The sequence below is a fragment of the Tachysurus vachellii genome, chromosome 6 (genome assembly GCF_030014155.1).
Source record: "Tachysurus vachellii isolate PV-2020 chromosome 6, HZAU_Pvac_v1, whole genome shotgun sequence".
Lineage (NCBI taxonomy): Eukaryota > Metazoa > Chordata > Actinopteri > Siluriformes > Bagridae > Tachysurus > Tachysurus vachellii.
The window spans coordinates 20,723,041-20,740,586 of NC_083465.1; the positions used below are offsets into that span (position 1 = coordinate 20,723,041).

Sequence of the window (17,546 nt, forward strand, 5' to 3'; positions counted from 1 at the left end):
TTTGCAGCTGCGTCACACATTGTGATGGGCAAGTACCCGTGCCTCTAAATATACGTGAGGAGGTGTGTGTGAATATATTCTGACCATTTTGTGCTTGCGATCTCTGAACAGACTTTGTTTAAGACAGGGAGTTCGGTTTCGGGTTCTGACGTTAGGATTACTCGTAACGTTATTTAGCCGCATTATACGTGTCAGGAGAACAGTTTGTGTTCTGTTTGTTAGCTGGCGATTCGTTATCCCACAGCTGTTTCTCACAAAAAAAGCTTAATGATCTTGTGCTTTGAAAGGTGTAAAATGTGGTGGCAGGTTTGAAAGCACTCAACGTGATGGAAAGTTCTGGAAGAAACTTGATTGTGTCAGTCAAGACAGATGGGCCAGGGGTCAGATATTGTTGTGTCTTTGATGAATGCGTCTGTCTTTTTCCACAGACGTTTGTGGGTTTTTTCCCTAATGCGGTGCGCCGTCTTTGGCTGACAAAGACTTTGGGTTCAATGTCTTGTCCTTGTCCTTGTACTCCATTATTTATCAGTTGTGCTGAAAGTTGACAGGTCTTGTGTCTGCCAGCAGACGTTACAGTGTACGTCACACTGCAGGGATTATGATACAATCTGAAGTTCTCTGTGTCATTGTAACCGCAGGATAGAAACTTCACCCACACGCTGTACTTCCTCAGCTTCAGTGTTGCAGGCAGGTTATGGACCGCGGGTTGCACAGCGATGCCCTTGAACAAGCGATTTATGAAGCCCATGAATTTGATGGCATGCTGTTAATCCTTAAACCTTGATTTATCCATCGAAGCACTGACCATATACAATGTTTTACCATGTTGGATTGTGGAAAGCAGCAGATGGGTCATGTTGCTGGGTTATAAGTAACGTTTTAGGTTGCATAATAATGATGGTGATCAGATAAAGTGCTGAACAACAGAGTTAGTTTGATGTGAAGCTCTTAATGTGCTCTATGTAGTCTGTAGTATATTATATGTCTCTGAAATTTAAGCTTCTGTCTAGAAGTCCAAGATTCTTCTTTGTAAAACTTTTTTTAAAACATTGTTTACAATACAGAGGTCACTTAAAGTCTTTTTATTATTTATTCGTTTATTTTTCCTCCAGTTTGAAATAATAAAAAAATAAAAATTCTGAAGAAATGAAATTTTCTCAAGTGGGACGTGGGATGTGAAAGACACCGATTCATTTCTACTAGCAGTTGTTTTTTGCTTCTCAGTAACTTTTCACTAACTTTACACAGTATATACGTGAACTTGAGTCCTGTAGGTCCTGAGAGTGCAGGCGAAACTTGTGAGCTGAAACAAAAGCGATGTGAGCTAGACTGTGGATTCTTTGGTCGGATATTATTATTATTTATTAATTTTCTTGTAAAGGAAGAGCTACTAATTATAAAGCGGTGATCACATCAGAAGAAAAACTAGCCACCTTTCTCATCGAAGCACACTAGGGCTTTTGTGGTAATATCCTTTAGATTTTATTTTCGTCGTTACCATTACAAATACACTTCTCTATAGATTGCTCCTTATAATCCCACGTTTTTCTTCCTACCTCATTATCATTCTGCGTGCATTGTTTCTGCAGTATTTATTTATTTATTTATTATTATTTTTAAACACTTAACGCGTTCTGTTTGAGTGTTACTTGAAGTCTCTGATAAACTCAGCTTTGTGAGTGGAAAAACAAGCTCATCTTGGCTCTTCTCCATTACATTAAAGGACTGAAACTTCAACAACTTTTTTTTTTTTTTGCCTTGGTACATTCAAGGATTTATTGAGGTGCTTAAAATCTATTTAAAAATTTTAGCTTCCTGGCAACGGTGGACACGGTGGTGCTTGTGTTCTGTCTGGCATCCAAGGGGAAAAAACATCCCCTCTTTTCATAGCCTCATAAAGTTTGTTATACACCAGTGCGATGTTTCACAGGGCATGGATGCTCACTTTGTTTTGAGCACTGTAGTTCTGTAAAGATTACATTCAGATAGATTATGACCATGGAACAAAGAGATGAGCTTGCTGTTCAGATTAGTTTTTTGAAAAGCCAGCGATTGTCCAGCTTCACACAGAGTTTGAATTGAGCTAAAGTGATGCGGTGCATTTGCTGGGATTAGGAGATGCGATGATGAGAACAGTGCTGTGCTTTTAAAGGATTCTGTCTCTGTCTCCGGTGCCTCCACTTCTGCCTTTGTATCGGGGATGATGAAATGCTCGATGATGAGTGCTTCTTTGGGGATCTCATAGAATTGCAGGTCTTATCTCTTCCTTATGATGCCTAGCAGACACCCGGATGCCTGTCAGGTTGAACTCCTTCCTCAATCTGCTCAAAGAATGGGATTAAAATGTGCTCTACTTTTAAACAGTGCTGCCTTTTGGGTGTTTGTCTGCTTCCTCTATTTTCACTTGCTTTAGACTTGAGGAATATCTAGATGTTTATGCTTGTTGCCAGTCCTGTGAGTGGCAGTGGCATGGAGTGCACCCCTCCCTGTTCCTGTGCCCGGTCGGCCCACGTGGCCCGGGCTCAGATTGGAGCCACTGCTCAGCTAATAACATGTCACTGTGACTGCTACATTTTAAGGGGAATTTCTCCTGTTGCTTTTCCCAGTCCACTAGCCTTTTCATGAGTTAGTGAGAAACGGATGGCTATAGCCGACAGGGCAGCCGCAGGCCTCTGGCCCTGCACAGACCACAATAAATATAATCATTTTCTAATCTTCTCTTCTGTCATTGAACTCGGAGCTGTGCTATACTTTCTCCATCCCCTGATGTTTCCTGTCTGGTTGTGGTATCAGACTCGTTCATATAGCGCCACAGTATCTCTCCAGTGAGACTTAAGGCCAAAGTAGATATAGCCCAGAAAAAAAAAAAACTTTACATAATAAAAATAATAAAAAATAATCATTTGGAAATGTATAATTCACTCTTGTGTATAATATCATGAAGTGTGTTATAATACATATATTTTCGCTATTTGCTTCTGTTAAGATACGAGATGTTGACAGGAAAGGGACTCAACAGCATTGCTTACCAGATCAAACCTCGCATGAGTTCATCTGACGGCAAATTTACAGAGTCACAGATGTTCTTACATGAATCAGAACGCACTAATGAATATCAGACAGCTTACAATATGCAAAAAAAAAAAGTGCTTCTGAGACAAATTCAGATTTAAGCGGTTTATCTTCGTCGTCACGATGGGATGCAGCTGGTCCACGACAGACTGGACTAAAAAAAATGACGTTCTTCGTTACTAAAAGAAGAGTCATCGTAGTTTGGGTAAAAATAGTGTCTGTGGGTGTGGTGCCATCATGTTAGTAATCCTAATGAGCCAGCTTGATTGGACATAGATCCATAGGAAGAGTTTATTAGATATGTGTTTGTGTGGCCAGGTGAATTCCTTTGTCTTAATAATGGCAACAGGGTAGAAAGCGTAATAGTGCACTAGTGGACATCATGAGGCTGAGAGCGTATTGATCCCGAGTTGTTTAAAGCTTTAATATCTGATTTATAGGCACCATTTCTACTCATTTATCTAATCATCATGGCACTTCAGTGGCTAAAAGATTTCAGGTTAGACAATCAAAGATGCTGTGGCTCAACTGCTACACTCTAAACTCCGTATCGGTCTGAATTCAGTCAAGAAGGTGTGCAGTTGAGCTCCTGTCTGGAGCAGAGAGGATCAGATCGTTGGTGAGAGGAGAGACTGATTGGAGAGAAGACGAGGAAGAGAGACCGAATGGGGAGGATAGCTGTATTAGTGCTGGTGTTCTGTGACTTCTGATAGCTTTAGTTTGTTCAGCCTCAGTATCAATATTAGGATAAGCACTGGAGGGTGGAACATAGCTCTTACTGGGGCTCTGACACTGCTGTGTGTGTCTCTGTGTGCATGCGTGTGTGTCTCTGTGCATACGTGTGTGTGTCTCTGTTGGTGCGTGTGTGTGTCTCTGTGCGTGTGTGTGTGTGTGTGTGTCTCTGTGTGCATGTTTGTCTCTGTGCACGTGTGTGTCTCTGTGCATACGTGTGTGTGTCTCTGTGCGTGCGTGTGTGTGTCTCTGTGCACACGTGTGTGTGTGTGTCTCTGTGTGTGTGTCTCTGTGTGTGTGTGTCTCTGTGTGTGTGTGTCTCTGTGTGTGTGTCTCTGTGTGTGTGTGTCTCTGTGTGTGTGTGTCTCTGTGTGTGTGTCTCTGTGTGCATGTTTGTCTCTGTGCACGTGTGTGTCTCTGTGCGTGCGTGTGTGTCTCTGTGCACACGTGTGTGTGTGTCTCTGTGTCTCTGTGCGTGCGTGTGTGTCTCTGTGCGTGCGTGTGTGTCTCTGTGCGTGCGTGTGTGTCTCTGTGCGTGCGTGTGTGTGTCTCTGTGCGTGCGTGTGTGTCTCTGTGCGTGTGTGTGTCTGTTTGCAAGACCTTGGGTAATAAATTGAAGCGTTCTTTTTAGCCTGATAAATGAAATGTCTGGCTTTTCCATTTTATCTAGCTATGACTGATATCTAGAAGTTGCACATGTGGATGGTTTGCTGTGACCCTTTCCCACCCCCGCCTCTGTCTCTGTGTGTGTGTGTGTGTGTGTGTGTGTGTGAGACACCGTGTGTCTGATTGGTCGTTGGACTCCTCACATTTTTTATGTTATTAGCTTGCCATCCCAGAGGAGAAATCTACCGTCTCCCTGAGCTCCATTAAACTTTAAAACCTCATTCCACGTCAACAAGTACAAAGGAGTCTCCCGTGTGTCCTTTTTGCTGTTTTTTGACATTACTCCATATCCCTCTCTGACCCGCCACTCCCCTTCCCCCCCACCAGTAGCAGATGCAAACTGGGTATTGTGAAGTCTTACCCTGGAGGTGTCTTTTTCCCTGAGAGCTTTTCTCTATACACCTGTCTTCACACATGCTCGCACATTCTTTCTGTCCGTCCTGCTTTCATTGGAAACTTTTTTATACCACCGGAAAATGTGTTTTGATAAGTGAATTCTGCTTGTAGTGTGTGTGTGTGTGTGTGTGTGTGTGAGCTTTAACTAGACATGAATTCACAGATAGATCGCACTCACACTCTCACGCTCCCCTCAATCAACTTCCACTCTCCTGGGTCTGTCTCTGTGCGTGTGTGTGTGTGTGTGTGTGTGTGTGTGTGTGTGTGTGTGTGTGTGTGTGTAAGCACGTACTTGGTCAAACTGCACAAAATGACCTCAATATGTCTAATTGGGAAGACTGGTGGTGTTGATTTTTAGTTGATATACAGTGTTACCCACTTCACCCCGAAGTGTTTGTCTGTAGGTCAGAGTCTAGGAGAAAAGACCACACACACATACACACAACTCCCAAATGAAGCAGAGAGCAAATATTGACTGCCTTGTGGCACAACTACACAGTGAGTCATTCGTCAAAGCCTAACCTTACCATCTCTTCTGTCCTCATTACAGAAACGTGGATTTATTGCACATTTTTGCACAATTAGAGGAGAAGTTGACGGATTAAGTAACCGACCAAAGGAAGCCCCGTCTACAGCACGACGTACGGGTCACCCTCTCATCCCTCCTTCGTTTCATATATCAATGTAAGTGTTTTTTAGTGTCTTTTTCCTTTTGTGTGAACGTATGCGGCCTTTTCCCTTTTCCCGACCCTTTATATTGTCTCAGTTCTTTTGTTTTACTCTGTGCCTCTTGTCAGTGTTTCCTCTGCATCTCCATTAAGGGCCTGACAGTAGTGATGGCTGAGATGGATGACTAAACAATAAGCACATCCCTTATCTTTCAGACGTGTTGCAGCCGTAATGATGATGATCATGATATTTTATGCTCTCGGTGACTCTTTCAGCGAAGTATATGTATATTGATCTTTCTAGTCATCAGTCAGGAGCACAGTACAGTATGTATAGCTGGGGTCTTGTGTAACTCGACTACGAGCCGAACTTTGTATTTTGCCTCTCATAGAAATGTTCAAACAGACATTCAAACAGCTACCAGGTTTTTTTTTTAAGGGTTAAAGAAATATACTAGCAGTTATCAGCCGAAGTGTTATCCATTATGCTTTATGTGGAATTGCAGTGGAGAAGAAAATTAAAGCCATTACTAAGAGGAGAACAGAAAGCCTCTTTACTCAGTCTAAAGGCACCTTTTAAAGCAGCTAATCCGAGTTAACGCAAGATGATAATTTATAGAATTTATATATTTTTTTTAAATAGAAATTTTGTGGAAATATTGTAAGTGAAGAGCACTGATTCTTAACCCGGTGGTTGCATCATAGTCCCCTGGGTGGTTGGGGTAATGATGGGAGAATGCAAGGGACAGACCTTGCATACAAAATAAATCTAAATAACTGTTTGATAACGTAACCATTTCCAGATCATGTTACGGTAGGTTAAATGCTGATTATGTTGATTTAACAGACAGACATGATCAGCTGTTGTACCACAGTGAAGTGTGAACATACTCAGATACCTTTACGAGGGGTTCGGCGACGTTCCCTAATTTTAACCCAGAACGAGATCACACTGGGGAAGGAGGTTTAAAAACCTTTGGAGGATCATCTCTGTAAATTACGCTTAAAACTCATAATTAATTCTCTCAGACTTGGGACTCCTTGGGATTAATTATTTAAAAGCATTTCATGTTTCCATGAGGTACGTAGATGGTACATGGAATGCCACAATCATTTAGAGGAAGTAAGGATAACTTTGACAAGACTTTCTTTCATATGCCTGGCTCATCCTAAGCGTGTCAGTTCTTCAGTATCAGGACCGTAGTTATGAATTTATATAATTAAACAATCGCATCTAATCCAATCGACTGCAATCGTCTTTAGATTGAAATAAAATCGAAGCAACTGTAAAACATTCGTCTTATAATCACTTCCGGTTCTGACGATGCAACAGCCTTTTATTAGCTGGGAGTGTGAGGGAATAATTAGCCCTGCACTTTAATTGGGAATGAATGTATTGCTCTCTTCTGTCAATCATGAGGTACTCTAAGTGATTCTGGGCATCTGTGAGCTCATGTGCAGAAGAGGACAGGTAGTGCTTTTTCCCCTAAACATATTCAGCTGCAGAAAGATGCACACGGCTGGCTGTGTGTTTCAGGGGAAACGTGCTGGCCTTCACCCTCCTCGCTCGGTCGCTGTTATGTTAAACGGAGAGCTTGTAGGAATTGTCACTAAAATTGGGAGAATGTGGAGGAAAAGATTCTTTGAAATTGCTTTTTGACTAACAGTAAAATTTAGCTGCGCTGAAAGCTACGAGGTCCATCGCGTCCTGTCGGCGGTGGTGCTGTATATTAAAGTGCCTTTTGCGACAATTATATGTGTGTGGACCTGTAGGGAGATGCCTGTGCTCTCTGCAAGCCCCAAACATCACTGCTACTTTGTCTTCTCCCTGAAATTGCACCTATTCTTACCCGAGCAACACAAAGGTTTATTGCCCTTAATTCACTCTGCAGTCTTCAGTAAACATTGTTCTTATTATGGCTGCTGTCTGTTTTTTTAAAAGGTGCAGGACACAGAGAGACAATCAGCAAACGGCGATAAGGTTGTCTGCGATAAAGGCTAACTTGATTTGCTGTTATTTGTCTGGTATCTCACATCAGTCCCGTCTTGTTGCGAGTTGTTGAATGTGTTTTTCTTTTGTCTGTTTTTTTTTTTTTTTTTGTGTAGAGCTACTTAGACCTCTAGTCTGTTTATTCGTCAGAGCCTAAACATTGAACTGTGTCTGTGTCTGTGTCTGTGTCTGTGAACGGAGGTCTGTGTCCCAGAGTCTCCGATCTGTTCTTTCTCATTCCTTCTTTGTTAATGACCTCTTATCTCTCTTGGGGAGAATTGGACATGTATATTCCCAAACCAGAGTAAATCTCAAGCATGCACCATGTCATTTCAGTGACGTGGATCAGCATCAATAAATATGAGCAAAGAAGTACACCATTGTTAAGCTTGTGGACACCTGATTTTTAATCCCTGTTCTACCCATGAACATCTCATTTCACATCCATGGGCATTCATTTGGACTTGATGCTAATTTGCTGCTGTAACAGCCTTCGTTTTTCTGGGGAGGCATTTTTACTAGATTTACTAATGTGGCCTTGGGGATTTGTGCCCTTTTAGGCTGAACCACAAGTACATTAATGAAGGAAGACCCTAATGTCAGCTATAGAGGTTTTGGGTGCATTTGGAGTTCCCCTTTATTCCAGTGGTGTTCAGTAGGGGTTGAGGTCAGGGCTCTGTGCAGGCTACTCGAGTTCTTCCACACTAACTTGGCCATGTTTAGTTTCTAAATGTATTTACACATTCCTGCAATATGTCAGAAGTTTATGTTGATGTTTTTTTTTCATGGTAAATGGGTACACCCTGTTTAGAGATCTTAATCATTTAAATGCCGCACCTTTATTCACGTTATTGACGTTTTGCTTCTTACTTTCTTTTCAGTAACATCTTAATTGACTCTTGAGTCTTCTATCTCCGGTGCCATATCTGAAATGCCACATGACCATCAGCATCTAGTTTGTTTATTGTTATACAATAACTGAAGCATGCCAGGGGGGCACGGTGGCTTAGTGGTTAGCACGTTCGCCTCACATCTCCAGCGTTGGGGGTTACTCCGGTTTTCTCCCTGCATGGTAGACATGCATGGTAGGTTGATTGGCATCTCTGGAAAATTATCCGTAGTGTGTGATTGCGTGAGTGAATGAGAGTGTGTGTGTGTGCCCTGTGATGGGTTGGCACTCCGTCCAGGGTGTATCCTGCCTTGATGCCCGATGACGCCTGAGATAGGCACAGGCTCCCCGTGACCCGAGGTAGTTCAGATAAGCGGTAGAAAATGAATGAATGAATGAATGAAGCATGCCAATATTCCATTTTACTACGAACCCTTTGAAATTATATGGTTAGTATACAGCTGTCTGGGGAAAAAATATTAAAGACATCATGCCGAGTGTCTCGTGTTTCCTAGACAAAATTGCATAAAAATGAAAATCCGCTGTGCTAACTGAGCCCAGGTATTTTTATTTTTGGTGTTTTCAGTGTTTTTCTGGAGGTCTGTGTCCCAAATGGTGGCCTGCACATGAACACGAGTGAGCTGAACTGAAAGGTAGAGTTTTAGGTGAAATAGAGGCGCAGATGGAGTGGTAATGTTTACACCAGCACCGTTAGTCTCTCAAACTCTATGGCGAAGGAAGAAGTGCTGAGTACAGCACCAGCTGTAGCTCCAGTCGACACGACTGATGGCTCCTTCAGTCAGATGTAGAGCTGTCAGAAATATGTTTTGTTTTTTTCCTCTCTGTTGTACCCCTTTGATTTGAGTGACACACTGGTGATGCTGAGGTGTGAGAAAGCTAGTTGGCACTGTGACAAATCTTGATTTCTCAGTGACTGAATGGTCATGCTGTTCCACATGTGGTCTTGTTGGGACAGCATGAAGGTCTTGTTCAGACAGCTGCGGTCCTGCATACGTCATGTCACCGTGAACCACATGGCAACGAGATGTGTGATTTGCGGTCACGGCTCTCAGGTAACAGAGAAAGAGAGGTACATAATTAGTGTGTGCGTTTGGTCATAATAATTGGGGTTGGTAAAAACTGTGCATGTTCGTATAGGACATGTACTCATGTACAGTTTGTGGATTTGTTGCTGCATCAAGCATCGCCACTACAAGCCTGTGAGCTCAGTGTCTCTTGTGGGGGTGTAGGATACTTTTTCGAGTGCTGCTGTGTCAAACGCCTGCTGCCTGCTTTTTAGAGCAGAGTGTTGGATCTGTGCTTTTCTGTACATGATCTAACAGATATCCATGGTTGGCTAGTGTTGCTCTTTAGAAAGGAAACTGTCCCTTACACAGAGACCATGACCAATTATACCCCTCGATACTACTCGCCGAACACGGCTCTGGCTTCCTCAGGATCTGTCTTCACGTCAGGACGAAACCATAGAGCAGAAGCCATCAGATAGGTCTGTATGCAGGACTCTCAAGGACCCTCTTTGCTGTATTGTACTGACTGCATAGGTTTTAAAAAAAAAGTGGACAGAAACTATGCACAATTTCTTACTGCAGCAAATTAATACCGAATCCACGGCTCTAGTCAAAAGCAAACACAAAGTTCCACGAGGGAACAAAAACAGCCACTTCAAATTGTCTTATTTATTTATTAGTAAGCATTAAAAGTTATCTGACATCTGCATACAGTCATGAACCTTATTTAATTGGAAAACTTGCTTTAGACAGTCGTGCGACTTGGGACCAACAGCAGTCCTGCCATGAAAAAGGAGCATTCTTCTTTAAAGTGTTCCTTCTTTCTTTATGCTCTAATTAGGGCAGCTACATATAGGCTGGAGAAACTGCTACACACGCATAGAGTATGCTTGAGGATATGGACCGGGGTGTGGGGAGGATCAATGGAATAACATGCATTGTAGGTTTGGGAAAGAAAACTCCGTTATATTGAACATCAGACTATAAGACTGTTACTGCAGTTTCCCTGTTTTAATCAGATTAAAACATGATTATGATTCCTGATGAATCATATGAATCATTACGAATCTTTAAAGCAGATTATGTTTACTGTTCCCTGCAGACTCCCAGTGATCGACTTGGCATTCACCAGAGCCTTACATGAGCATTGTTGTCAGAGTTGTCTTCGTCTGCGTGTGTGTGTGTGTGTGTGCAAGATGGAGTGTTTCTGCTTTTGGCATCCTTTTTGGACTTTTGTGTGCTTGGTAGAATTGCCCTTAGAATGAATTGAGAAGCCTGGCAAGCAGAGGTAGTGGGGAAAAAAAAGGAAGGGCCTTCCAATGACCGAGTGAAAAGATATCACCCAGAAAAACAGTGCCAAAGAAATTTTAATTGGAGGGAAGAGGCATGCTTGTTTGGGGGTGGGTGGGAAGCCTAACCAACAAGACAATACAGACAACAGGGCTTCTTTCAATATATATCTTTTTTTTTTTTTTTCTTTTCCTTTTCCTCATTTTCTCCCACATGTACTAGTGGAGATGTCTTCTATGTGTTGAGCCTGCAGTTTTATAAACAACACACAGCCTGTGCAATTGATTTGCCAGCACTAGCATTGTAGCCAGAGAGAGGCGCGATTGGTGCAAGCTGCGTGTAGTTCAGTTTGTTTTGTGTGTCTTAGCAGAATAGGGTGAGGGGTTTGGACAAACACCACATTCGACAGGGAAGGTGGCTTCATTGTCATTGCTGTTGTATTTTTATATTTTTTTTTTAAACATTTCAGCTTGCAGTCTGTTCCAATTCCTAACCAAAAAAACACAGTGAGGTTGCAGTTATTGGCCACTGAACCGCGTCTCTCTTTTTCCTCTTCCTTTTCTCTCCTCTCTCATCCCTCGTACGCTGTGTGCCTGCGTTCATACCCGTTCCTGCCCAAGCAGTGTGCAAGCACATATATGAAGTCACACATGCTAATTCTTAGTGATTGATTTTATCTATTTTATTTCTTTCTTTCTTCCGTGTCTGTGGCGCTGCATAAACATCTTTCGTTATTGTGCTGTCATTGTGAGTTGCTGTTAAAAATAACAATGGTGTTGTCTTGGTGTCTGTGTTCCCCTCGTCAATAGTAATCCGAATCTATAAACGGCTCAGTCTCGTGTTACACCAGCTCGATTTACACCAGCCGGCAAGCTTGCAGTGTTTTTTGTTTAAATTCAGTGAAGCTTAATTGAGTCTTACTAACACAGACACTTATTGCAGAAGTTCTGCAGTGACAACTGGAACATGCTGTTGTGCATATACACACACACACACACACACACACACACACACACACACACACACACACACACACAAACAAACAAGGCAGTATTCTACAATGTGTTAATTGGTTTATCATCTCTACTTTCTGATTTTTTGCTTATATTCTTGCAGCTTTTCCCTTAATGTGAGGACTGATTGCTTGGCCATGAGTCTGTTTCTCCAGTCACTAATAGTGCTTGTCCTCTGGGCCGTACAGCTCATATCTGCAAATTAACCATGTTGTCCCTATTTTCTCCTGCCCTGGGAGGCATATTTTACCCAATAGCCCATGCTGAATTGGTTTATCCTTCTCACAGGTATGTCACAGGCTGAGCTGCTGCATACATGTGCTTTGTTTTCTGTGATGCAATTAAAATCCACCCTCTTTAATTCAGGCTCAGTCAGACAGCAGCATTAGTGTCGAGTAGAATAGTTCTGCTATTTGTTTTTTAAATTCAATGTTTTGAATTTTAAATAATATTTTGCAGAATTTCCTCATCTTGCGTCACCATACAACAATCTCCAGAAATCTCGTGCACTCAAGCAGGATACAGATTGACCCAATTTCAGATTAGTTACCGAGTCATGCTGCGACATGCTGAGCTGTTGGTAAAAGGTTAGTGTTTTAGCCTAGAGCTCAAGAGTCCAGCACTGAGGACCAGGCTAAACTCAACACCGGGAGCTTACACGGTCAGGAGTCTTTCTTTTAATCTCTGCACTTGGGTTTGTCTCATCTTCGTCATCACAGCTTTGTTTTTGACATGATGTAGCTTGAATAATGACCAAGATAACAGCAATGTAGATTTTTTTTAACACTGTACTGTCTCTTTGAAAGAGTATCAATTATACTGATAAACATTTAAAAGGGTGGAATAATACATTTAGTACAACGCCTTTGAATGCTCAACTCTGATTGGTCAGAAACAGTGCATTGTTTTGGTCTAACAGTATCACTACCTTCATCTGCAACACGAAGACGGGTTTATATTAACGCACTCTTTCTAATACGTGCGTTCCTAATCCAACACGTGTGCTTCAGTGAAAACAAATGAAACTTCGTAATCGTCGGCACTGTGGTATAAGTGAAATAACACGCTCCAGATGTGAGAGAAATTTTGACAGAAATGAAGTTTAGGTGTTCGTTATTTTATGTATAACAGCATGGTGTGTCATACAGTAGGCAGAGAAACGTGACACATTTTTACGGTTTTTGCAGACTGCATAGTAAGCAAAGTCATTACTTAGAAACAGAACTGAGTAATAACTCCATGATGTTTGACCTGATTGAAAGCCAGACCTCAGCATCTAAAGTGCTAAGTTGTGAATTTAAAGACACTATAGCTCAGAGCACTGCTATAAAGACTAGCATGTCACCCACAAATATTAGCATGCTGGATCAAGCCTAGTGACATTTTTTTATACTGTTGTCTACTGCAAAGTGTGACTCATATTTAATGCATTTCTACATAGTTTACAGTTCTTATATTTTTACAACTTAATATGTAACTAGTACAATCAGATAACTAGGACGTGATCTAGTTTCACTATAGAGAAAGTTTTCACTTCCATCACTAAGTGTGAGTTCAGATTGGTCACCTCTCTCTCTCTCTCTCTCTCTCTCTCTCTCTCTCTCTCTCTCTCTCTCTCTGTGTGTGTGTGTTTGTGTGTGTGTCCACAGCAGTTGTTGTGGGGGAGTCACATTTGGCCAGTTACCATCATACGGAGATGGTGCAGGCGTCCCCCAGGCAGTCAGAATGAAAGGGATTCATCTGTTGCGTTAGTGTGGTGTAAAAAGCCCAGCTTGAGATCAGAGAACACATTTTCTAACCTGCATTAACGCACACATTAAGAGAGAGAGAACACTTATAATGGGAACAGAATAAAAGGTGGACAGTGGCTGGGGATGTAGGCCCCAGGCAGGATCCCGCGCTCTCATTGCCGTGGCCCGGGTTCGTTTCCCGGGGAGGTATCTAACCCAGCCACTGAACAGTTAACTCAGGAAGGGCATCCGGCGTAAAACCTGTGCCAAATCTAATATGCGGACCACATGAGCCGCTGTGGCGACCACGAACAGGAAACAGCCACTTTTACCAAACTCAACAAGTGTCATCAGTGGGTGGAACGTGAGTGGTTTGGGCACATGAAATCAGCAGCAGATATATACATTTATATAACTCTCTATGATCACACGGCATGCCAGCTAAAAAGAGTTCCAAATGAAATAGCATCTTTCAATGCAAGACTGGATAAATCAGTGGTTGCGGGTGTCTGTGGCCTTGTTGACCCCTAGTCCCAAGGGACTAGTAAATTAAGCTGCAGCCAGGGCAGGAGGGCAAATGTGACCGCTGTCTTGAGGCAGACATCTAAGACGAGGCGGGCAGGAGGTCATGTTCAGCTTGATGGACTTTCTTTGTTCGCTCTGTCCAGTGCTGATAGGAGAGCCGTGTATTCACTCAGAAATGCTTTTGGCATAAATGTATACAGCACCTTACAGTGCAGAACCAGTGCAGCGATAAACAGTGTAATGGATTGGAGAGAAATGTTCTTCAGCCATGCAACAGGACAGAAGATTAGGAAGAATGCATTCACTTTTTTTTTTCTTGTTTTTTTTTTTTTTTTAAGGTTGCTAAAGGTTGCTATGTAGGTAGATAGTTTTTTATTCCACCCCACAGGGAGCGATTATATGAGCTATGAAATAAATTTTATATTGAGATGAAATAAAAATAAAGGAATCTCATGACAACCTTCAATTGCAGACCATGTGGACAGGATGAAGCATAAGGTCTTTAATGCATCGCTCTATTGGGGGATGTTGTTCAACAGCAGTCATGAATAATGAGCATAACGTTATGCCTTTGAACTTAATGTTCAGGGAGCTATAATGGTGAGAGATGTAGCTTGTGCATGTTTATGCTGGTTGAAGATCAGTTGCATTGATGCGCCTTGGTCCATTTGCAGCACTTTAACACTGTTTGCTGGGAGGCCAGTTGCTGTAGTCGAGTTAATAGATGACAAGGGTTACTGAACTAAAAGATGAGCCTCAGGTAAAGGATTATTTATGCTTCAGCTGAAGCCAACAAACAAAGCCTGAAAGGTTTACAGGTTTCTCCCAAGAAGAAACAGGTTCTTAGAATATATTGTTGCTTATTACTGCTTATATTTTTCCCATCTTTGTCTGACAGACAACTTATTTATTTATTTATTTATTAACATTTTGCATCCATCAGTGCTTTCACTTGTAAATCAAATCTTAAAAACTACTAGATGTAAAAAGTTTGGACATGTTTGATGAGAGGGAGTCCAGGTTCCCACCAACACCAGCAAATTTGCTACTGGCCAGCTGCTGCATTGTGAGTACTATTTTTTTTTTTTTTGGAAGGGAGCACACAGCAGCCTTGAGGCACGATGCCCAAATGACCAGCAGTCTGGTCTGTGAAGGTCAGCTCGCTGTCAATCAATAGCCCAAGGTTCCTGGCATATCTTGCAGATGGGCTGTAGCCTTTGAGCTCAGTGTTACCTCATTAGTGAGCGTCAGTGCCAGAGGTAACAGCACTACATTACCTCTCTCTCACTCTCCTTCTTGCATCCATTTCCACTCCACCAGCTTTTTATGGTAATGTACAGTAGTTCAGCCTCTCACTCTGGGTTATCTCTCTGCTCAGATAATGCGGTAAAGGCTCTCGTGCTTAAGCTCATCTCATTAGCATCTGCAGTGGAACGACATGTGGATCTATGAACTCATAAGTGCTGAAGGTCTTATTTGCACACTACAGGTCATAATATTAGCGAGGTTGCTGAAAGAAACCAGACAGGTGGTCAGAAATCGTGCTGTGAGCTATTTTAAACACACACACACACACACGCGTGCATGCGTTCACAGTGGGTGGCCTGCTGCAGATGCTGTTGGTTTATTGTCTAAACAACCACGGTGGTGTGGGCGGGAGAGGATTACCCTCAAGGCAGAAAAACTCTAGCACCTTTTGGACAAAATCTGCCTCTCTTCTTCTACATAAGCACTCATATAAGGGCCTGTCATCGGTGCTTTTACAGCTGGCTTTTGTGTTACTTTCTACCCTCCCAGATGCTCAGTGCTGGTATATCCCCATTTGCCCTTCTGTTCACAGCACATACTTCTCCTAAGCCTATGACCTTTTCCTTCTCTCCTACACTCTGCCGTTGCTCTCCGGTTTGATAACATCCTGGATGGCTGTGAACATCGTGCCCCTTACTAGTGTGCCAGGTGACCAGTGACACACTCAGTCAGGCAGTGGATTTTAATAAAGTGCCAGCTTCACTGATTAACCATTGATTCAGCTTTAATCAAAGAGGGTAACGTCCTGTAGCTTCATTTATTTTTGACTCTTTTTTTTTTTTTTGCCATCATTCCTTAGTTATAATGACTGTTCTCAGATGTTTACTATTGTACATACACTCATATTATTAAGAACGCCATAGCAAAACTGGCTTGGACCTTCCTTTGCTATGAAAACTATTCTGGATTACACAAGGTGTTGAGACATTCCTGCATAACTGCTGCAGATTTCTATGTACATTTTATTGAAGCTTTCACAACCCGTGCCATGTCAAAACGTTATTTTAAGACGTTATAAAACCGATGTCATGTGTAGGCTACATTAAAAACCTGTGACTGGAAGATATAAAGCTGTCGAGGGAAAGCTACGGCCTTAAAAAAAAAAATTCCTGCCACTTCTCTGTCAAACTTCACACGCTGCGTGAGAGGTGTAGCGAGGTTGATTGTGTCACCAAAAAAACCCACAAAATTTCGTTTTTTGTGCTATAATTTCCACAATTAACAAAAATGTTCAGCTTTTTTTTAGCTAGTGAACTTGTGCTGCAGATTAAAAAGGAATCAAACCTGTCAAGCTGTGAACATTAATACAATAATACTTCTGTCTTTCTATTATTTTTTTTTTTTAATGCTTACCGTGTACGAAGAAAGCAATAACGGATCATCTGAGTGTCCCTACGCCATCAGAAAGGTTCTTGATGTTGATTATAGACACAGAGAAAACTTTTTTATCCACATGTGGCCTGGTAACTTGTACTGATAGTTTTTAATAGCTTTAAAGGTTTAATAAGAAGAAGAAGAAGAAGAAGAAGAAGAATATCAGTGCTCTTTTGTCTGTAGTAGGATTCAGATAGACATGAACTAGAGCTGCGGTGATGGAGGAGGTGAACTGTCTTTATCTGTGTGTTTGTTTTTGTGCTGCTCAGCAGAGTGAGCAGAGTCTTTGACGTGGAGCTTGTGGGAGGTGAACGGCAGGGCGAAAAGGGGCCTTGTGGAATTTTTTGTGATCAACACTCTCAGCTCTTTGGGTAGTGAGGGCTTGACCCCAGTGTGCAGGTGAGAGTTGCTCTTGTCTGCGAACACCCCCCCCCCCCCCCCACACACACACACACACACAATATATTTTTGTTCATGTTTATGGTTCTAGGAGGAAACCTCCCCCTTTTGCCGTAGCTCAACTAGATGAAGATAAATATGTATTTGTAAACAGTATGCACACAGACCTAAAAGTGTGAATTTGCATGTAAATTAGAACTAAGCTTAGAAGCTTAGTCTAATTTGTGGTTCCTGGGAGGCAATTAAATACTGTTTTTTTTTGTTTTTTTTTTTTTAATATTTGTATTGAACCCTGTAGCGATCTTTGCCAACAAGAGGAGTTGTCATTGTTTTCATCTTTCATGATGTAATTAGTGAGGCTTATTAGCCAGGACTACCTCCCGATGAAACTCGTATGGTGCACAGCCCGTGATGAACGTGAGCGCCTCCAACTCCTAATGCCTCTCACACCTGTGGCTCTGCATCA

The 17,546-nt window shown here is 42.1% G+C and overlaps 1 protein-coding gene across 5 annotated transcripts in view; it reads left to right on the top strand.

The window, feature by feature from the left end:
- Positions 1–17,546, top strand: part of ndst2a (N-deacetylase/N-sulfotransferase (heparan glucosaminyl) 2a) — a 112,576-nt gene that overhangs the window by 70,720 nt on the left and 24,310 nt on the right. For all 5 annotated transcript variants that reach the window (XM_060872823.1, XM_060872821.1, XM_060872822.1 and 2 more), the window contains one exon: positions 5,417–5,550. The gene's annotated coding sequence lies outside the window, so the exon portion shown is untranslated. The remainder of the gene's footprint in view (positions 1–5,416; positions 5,551–17,546) is intronic.